The sequence below is a fragment of the Schistocerca americana genome, unplaced genomic scaffold, assembly GCF_021461395.2.
Source record: "Schistocerca americana isolate TAMUIC-IGC-003095 unplaced genomic scaffold, iqSchAmer2.1 HiC_scaffold_1163, whole genome shotgun sequence".
In the NCBI taxonomy this organism is placed as follows: domain Eukaryota; kingdom Metazoa; phylum Arthropoda; class Insecta; order Orthoptera; family Acrididae; genus Schistocerca; species Schistocerca americana.
Window position 1 is genome coordinate 32,501 of NW_025725224.1, and position 5,772 is coordinate 38,272.

Consider the following 5,772-nt stretch of genomic DNA (forward strand, 5'->3'; position numbering starts at 1 on the left):
GTGTCCAACGGCCTCACGGCCGATGGGCGTCGTACGGCTCCACACCGGAGCGGACAGGCAGTCGGGCGAAAGTCATTCAAAACCGGCGCCAGGCGCCAGGTGCCGCAGGCCAGCCGCTCCAGCGCTTCAGCGCTCGTACCACACAACATTGGCGTTAGTTTTGAGACGCACGCGTGGGTTCCGCACGCGGCGCACGGCTACTGCGAGCCGTACAGGTAGCGTGTTGCGCGACACGACACGCACATCGAAAGACATGCAGTCTAGTCGGTAATGATCCTTCCGCAGGTTCACCTACGGACACCTTGTTACGACTTTTACTTCCTCTAAATGATCAAGTTTGGTCATCTTTCCGGTAGCATCGGCAACGACAGAGTCAATGCCGCGTACCAGTCCGAAGACCTCACTAAATCATTCAATCGGTAGTAGCGACGGGCGGTGTGTACAAAGGGCAGGGACGTAATCAACGCGAGCTTATGACTCGCGCTTACTGGAATTCCTCGTTCATGGGGAACAATTGCAAGCCCCAATCCCTAGCACGAAGGAGGTTCAGCGGGGTTACCCCGACCTTTCGGCCTAGGAAGACACGCTGATTCCTTCAGTGTAGCGCGCGTGCGGCCCAGAACATCTAAGGGCATCACAGACCTGTTATTGCTCAATCTCGTGCGGCTAGAAGCCGCCTGTCCCTCTAAGAAGAAAAGTAATCGCTGACAGCACGAAGGATGTCACGCGACTAGTTAGCAGGCTAGAGTCTCGTTCGTTATCGGAATTAACCAGACAAATCGCTCCACCAACTAAGAACGGCCATGCACCACCACCCACCGAATCAAGAAAGAGCTATCAATCTGTCAATCCTTCCGGTGTCCGGGCCTGGTGAGGTTTCCCGTGTTGAGTCAAATTAAGCCGCAGGCTCCACTCCTGGTGGTGCCCTTCCGTCAATTCCTTTAAGTTTCAGCTTTGCAACCATACTTCCCCCGGAACCCAAAAGCTTTGGTTTCCCGGAGGCTGCCCGCCGAGTCATCGGAGGAACTGCGGCGGATCGCTGGCTGGCATCGTTTATGGTTAGAACTAGGGCGGTATCTGATCGCCTTCGAACCTCTAACTTTCGTTCTTGATTAATGAAAACATACTTGGCAAATGCTTTCGCTTCTGTTCGTCCTTGCGACGATCCAAGAATTTCACCTCTAACGTCGCAATACGAATGCCCCCGCCTGTCCCTATTAATCATTACCTCGGGTTCCGAAAACCAACAAAATAGAACCGAGGTCCTATTCCATTATTCCATGCACACAGTATTCAGGCGGGCTTGCCTGCTTTAAGCACTCTAATTTGTTCAAAGTAAACGTGCCGGCCCACCGAGACACTCACTCAAGAGCACCCTGGTAGGATTGCAACGGGGTCCGCCTCGGGACGCACGAGCACGCACGAGGCGCGTCGCACGCCTTCAGCTCGCCCCACCGGCAGGACGTCCCACGATACATGCCAGTTAAACACCGACGGGCGGTGGAACCAACAGCGTGGGACACAAATCCAACTACGAGCTTTTTAACCGCAACAACTTTAATATACGCTATTGGAGCTGGAATTACCGCGGCTGCTGGCACCAGACTTGCCCTCCAATAGATACTCGTTAAAGGATTTAAAGTGTACTCATTCCGATTACGGGGCCTCGGATGAGTCCCGTATCGTTATTTTTCGTCACTACCTCCCCGTGCCGGGAGTGGGTAATTTGCGCGCCTGCTGCCTTCCTTGGATGTGGTAGCCGTTTCTCAGGCTCCCTCTCCGGAATCGAACCCTGATTCCCCGTTACCCGTTACAACCATGGTAGGCGCAGAACCTACCATCGACAGTTGATAAGGCAGACATTTGAAAGATGCGTCGCCGGTACGAGGACCGTGCGATCAGCCCAAAGTTATTCAGAGTCACCAAGGCAAACGGACCGGACGAGCCGACCGATTGGTTTTGATCTAATAAAAGCGTCCCTTCCATCTCTGGTCGGGACTCTGTTTGCATGTATTAGCTCTAGAATTACCACAGTTATCCAAGTAACGTGGGTACGATCTAAGGAACCATAACTGATTTAATGAGCCATTCGCGGTTTCACCTTAATGCGGCTTGTACTGAGACATGCATGGCTTAATCTTTGAGACAAGCATATGACTACTGGCAGGATCAACCAGGGAGCTGCGTCAACTAGAGCTGAGCAGCCGGCCGCCCGGGAGTGTGTCCCGGGGGCCCGCGCGAACACGCAAGCGTCCGCTCAATTATTCTGCAAACAGGAGGAGGCTGAGCTCCCCTGCACAATACACCTCGAAACCCTCTCAGGTCCCGGCGGCGCGCAGCGCCGTCCTAAGTACTTGGTCGGGTTCGAGAGAGGCGCAATCGCCCGGAGTTTGGCGAGTAGACGCTTTAGGTGCGACCACCCGTGCTCCCAACTGAGCTTGCCGCTGCCGACAGAGGCCCGGGAGCGTGCTGTCGTGGCATTGCCGGCGGGAGACAACACGCGCCACCTACGGGTGGCCGGCAGCTCCAACGCCAGCGCCACAGAAGGACAAAAGCCCCACTTGGGTGCCGAAGCGAACTCTCCCAGCACAGCGCACGCGCCAACACGTCCGCACAGCTGCGATACAAACCACCTGCGAGAACCGCAGAGGCGACCGAGCAGCAGACGGCGTCGCGGCGCCGAGCGCCGGGCGGCGGCGCATCCTCAGCGCACACAGTCCTCAATCGGACCAGCACACTGCAGATGTCCACCGCGCTCGCACCGGGCCCGCGAGGACCTACTTTGGCCGCACGGCGCCGCGTGCAGGGTGCGCCGGCGCGCAGCTGCGCCGCCTGCCGCCTCCGTCGGCCGGCGCGCCTGCCACTGGCCGCCCCCACCAGCCGGCTGTAGCGCGGTGCGCCCACGCACCGCGCGGCCAGCACGCCGGGAGGCCCCCCCTCACCGGCCGGGGACGGTCCCACCCAGCCACCGCCGCGTATCGCTTCACACCCACATGCCATTCACGTTCGTGGGCATGGTGGGTATCGCTGAAACAACCGGTTGGTAGCTCAACCGATCGTCGCCATCACTGATTCACCTCTAGCGAGAACAACCGCACCACAACCGTTTACCAGTTGTTCATTTGCGTAACGTCACCAGCAAACGTAGACGTCCATCGCCATTTGCAAATTCAACGATTGTTGCATGCCTGTGTCAGGTGTCACGACACACTATGTCTGCCCACATACACGCAACAACATGTGCACGCTTCGCGAACACGTGGAAGGTGGCCCCCGTACGTATGCGATGTCCATTGCGCGAACGACTGTCAACCGGCCTCTGTCGCATGTCGCAGATGTGGAACGCAGTGCACCATGCTATCACGGTGTGTGAGAAGAGACGACTACGTCTGACAACACGCGCCACTACATCAACAGACGGCTCATGCTGATCGCCATCCACGGCATACCATACTGCAATCCAGCTCTTATAGGGAGACGACACGTAGCTGAGTGCACAATATTTGGACCGTATGGTTCGCCGTTGTTGGCGCAGTCGTGGTACGGTCACACATGTACCACGATGTATCATTCAGTACATGAGGACCAATGTGCAGTACAGTGTGTGATTTGGACGTACAACATCAGCGGACAGTTGACACACGCCGTACCACAACGTAGGCTGTGCTTCGCCATGCAAATGCCAATGAACAACTGCGAAGGGCATTGAGCATGTACGTCCTGCTGCCATCCGCATTACAGTGTATAGCTGCAAGGTGTTTAACATGAAGCGATACTCTGGGGACCAGGCAGTGCGAGTAGCAAACTATATTGCGGGGGTTGCAGTTAGGCAACACCACACTAATTTAACGCGTCGTATGACAATTACAGAGCAGGTTAAGGCCCAACGTGTGTTGGGTTAAGGCCCAACGTGTGTTGGGTTAAGGCCCAACGTGTGTTGGGTTAAGGCCCAACGTGTGTTGGGTTTAAGGCCCAACGTGTGTTGGGTTAAGGCCCAACGTTGTGTTGGGTTAAGGCCCAACGTGTGTTGGGTTAAGGCCCAACGTGTGTTGGGTTAAGGCCCAACGTGTGTTGGGTTAAGGCCCAACGTGTGTTGGGTTAAGGCCCAACGTGTGTTGGGTTAAGGCCCAACGTGTGTTGGGTTAAGGCCCAACGTGTGTTGGGTTAAGGCCCAACGTGTGTTGGGTTAAGGCCCAACGTGTGTTGGGTTAAGGCCCAACGTGTGTTGGGTTAAGGCCCAACGTGTGTTGGGTTAAGGCCCAACGTGTGTTGGGTTAAGGCCCAACGTGTGTTGGGTTAAGGCGCAACGTGGGTTACGTTAAGGCGCAACGTGGGTTACGTTAAGGCGCAACGTGGGTTACGTTAAGGCGCAACGTGGGGTTACGTTAAGGCGCAACGTGGGTTACGTTAAGGCGCAACGTGGGTTACGTTAAGGCGCAACGTGGGTTACGTTAAGGCCCAATATAGGTTAGGTTAAGGCCCAATATAGGTTAGGTTAAGGCCCAATATAGGTTAGGTTAAGGCCCAATATAGGTTAGGTTAAGGCCCAATATAGGTTAGGTTAAGGTACAATATAGGTTAGGTTAAGGTACAATATAGGTTAGGTTAAGGTACAATATGGGTTAGGTTAAGGCGCAATATGGGTTAGGTTAAGGCGCAATATGGGTTAGGTTAAGGCGCAATATGGGTTAGGTTAAGGCGCAATATGGGTTAGGTTAAGGCGCAATATGGGTTAGGTTAAGGCGCAATATGGGTTAGGTTAAGGCGCAATATGGGTTAGGTTAAGGCGCAATATGGGTTAGGTTAAGGCGCAATATGGGTTAGGTTAAGGTACAATATAGGTTAGGTTAAGGTACAATATAGGTTAGGTTAAGGTACAATATAGGTTAGGTTAAGGTACAATATGGGTTAGGTTAAGGTACAATATAGGTTAGGTTAAGGCACAATATGGGTTAGGTTAAGGCGCAATATGGGTTAGGTTAAGGCGCAATATGGGTTAGGTTAAGGCGCAATATGGGTTAGGTTTAAGGCGCAACGTGGGTTACGTTAAGGCGCAACGTGGGTTACGTTAAGGCGCAACGTGGGTTACGTTAAGGCGCAACGTGGGTTACGTTAAGGCGCAACGTGGGTTACGTTAAGGCGCAACGTGGGTTACGTTAAGGCCCAATATAGGTTAGGTTAAGGCCCAATATAGGTTAGGTTAAGGCCCAATATAGGTTAGGTTAAGGCCCAATATAGGTTAGGTTAAGGCCCAATATAGGTTAGGTTAAGGTACAATATAGGTTAGGTTAAGGTACAATATAGGTTAGGTTAAGGTACAATATGGGTTAGGTTAAGGCGCAATATGGGTTAGGTTAAGGCGCAATATGGGTTAGGTTAAGGCGCAATATGGGTTAGGTTAAGGCGCAACGTGGGTTACGTTAAGGCGCAACGTGGGTTACGTTAAGGCGCAACGTGGGTTACGTTAAGGCGCAACGTGGGTTACGTTAAGGCGCAACGTGGGTTACGTTAAGGCGCAACGTGGGTTACGTTAAGGCCCAATATAGGTTAGGTTAAGGCCCAATATAGGTTAGGTTAAGGCCCAATATAGGTTAGGTTAAGGCCCAATATAGGTTAGGTTAAGGTACAATATGGGTTAGGTTAAGGTACAATATAGGTTAGGTTAAGGCGCAACGTGGGTTACGTTAAGGCCCAATATAGGTTAGGTTAAGGCCCAATATAGGTTAGGTTAAGGCCCAATATAGGTTAGGTTAAGGCCCAATATAGGTTAGG

General features: G+C 53.3%; 1 non-coding gene across 1 annotated transcript; it reads right to left on the reverse strand.

Annotated features, from left to right (window-relative positions):
- Nucleotides 1-268: 268 nt before the first annotated feature.
- Nucleotides 269-2,180, reverse strand: LOC124562632. The gene has a single exon (XR_006969574.1). It is a non-coding gene; the product is annotated as a small subunit ribosomal RNA (ribosomal RNA).
- Between the last annotated feature and the right edge of the window lie 3,592 nt (nt 2,181-5,772).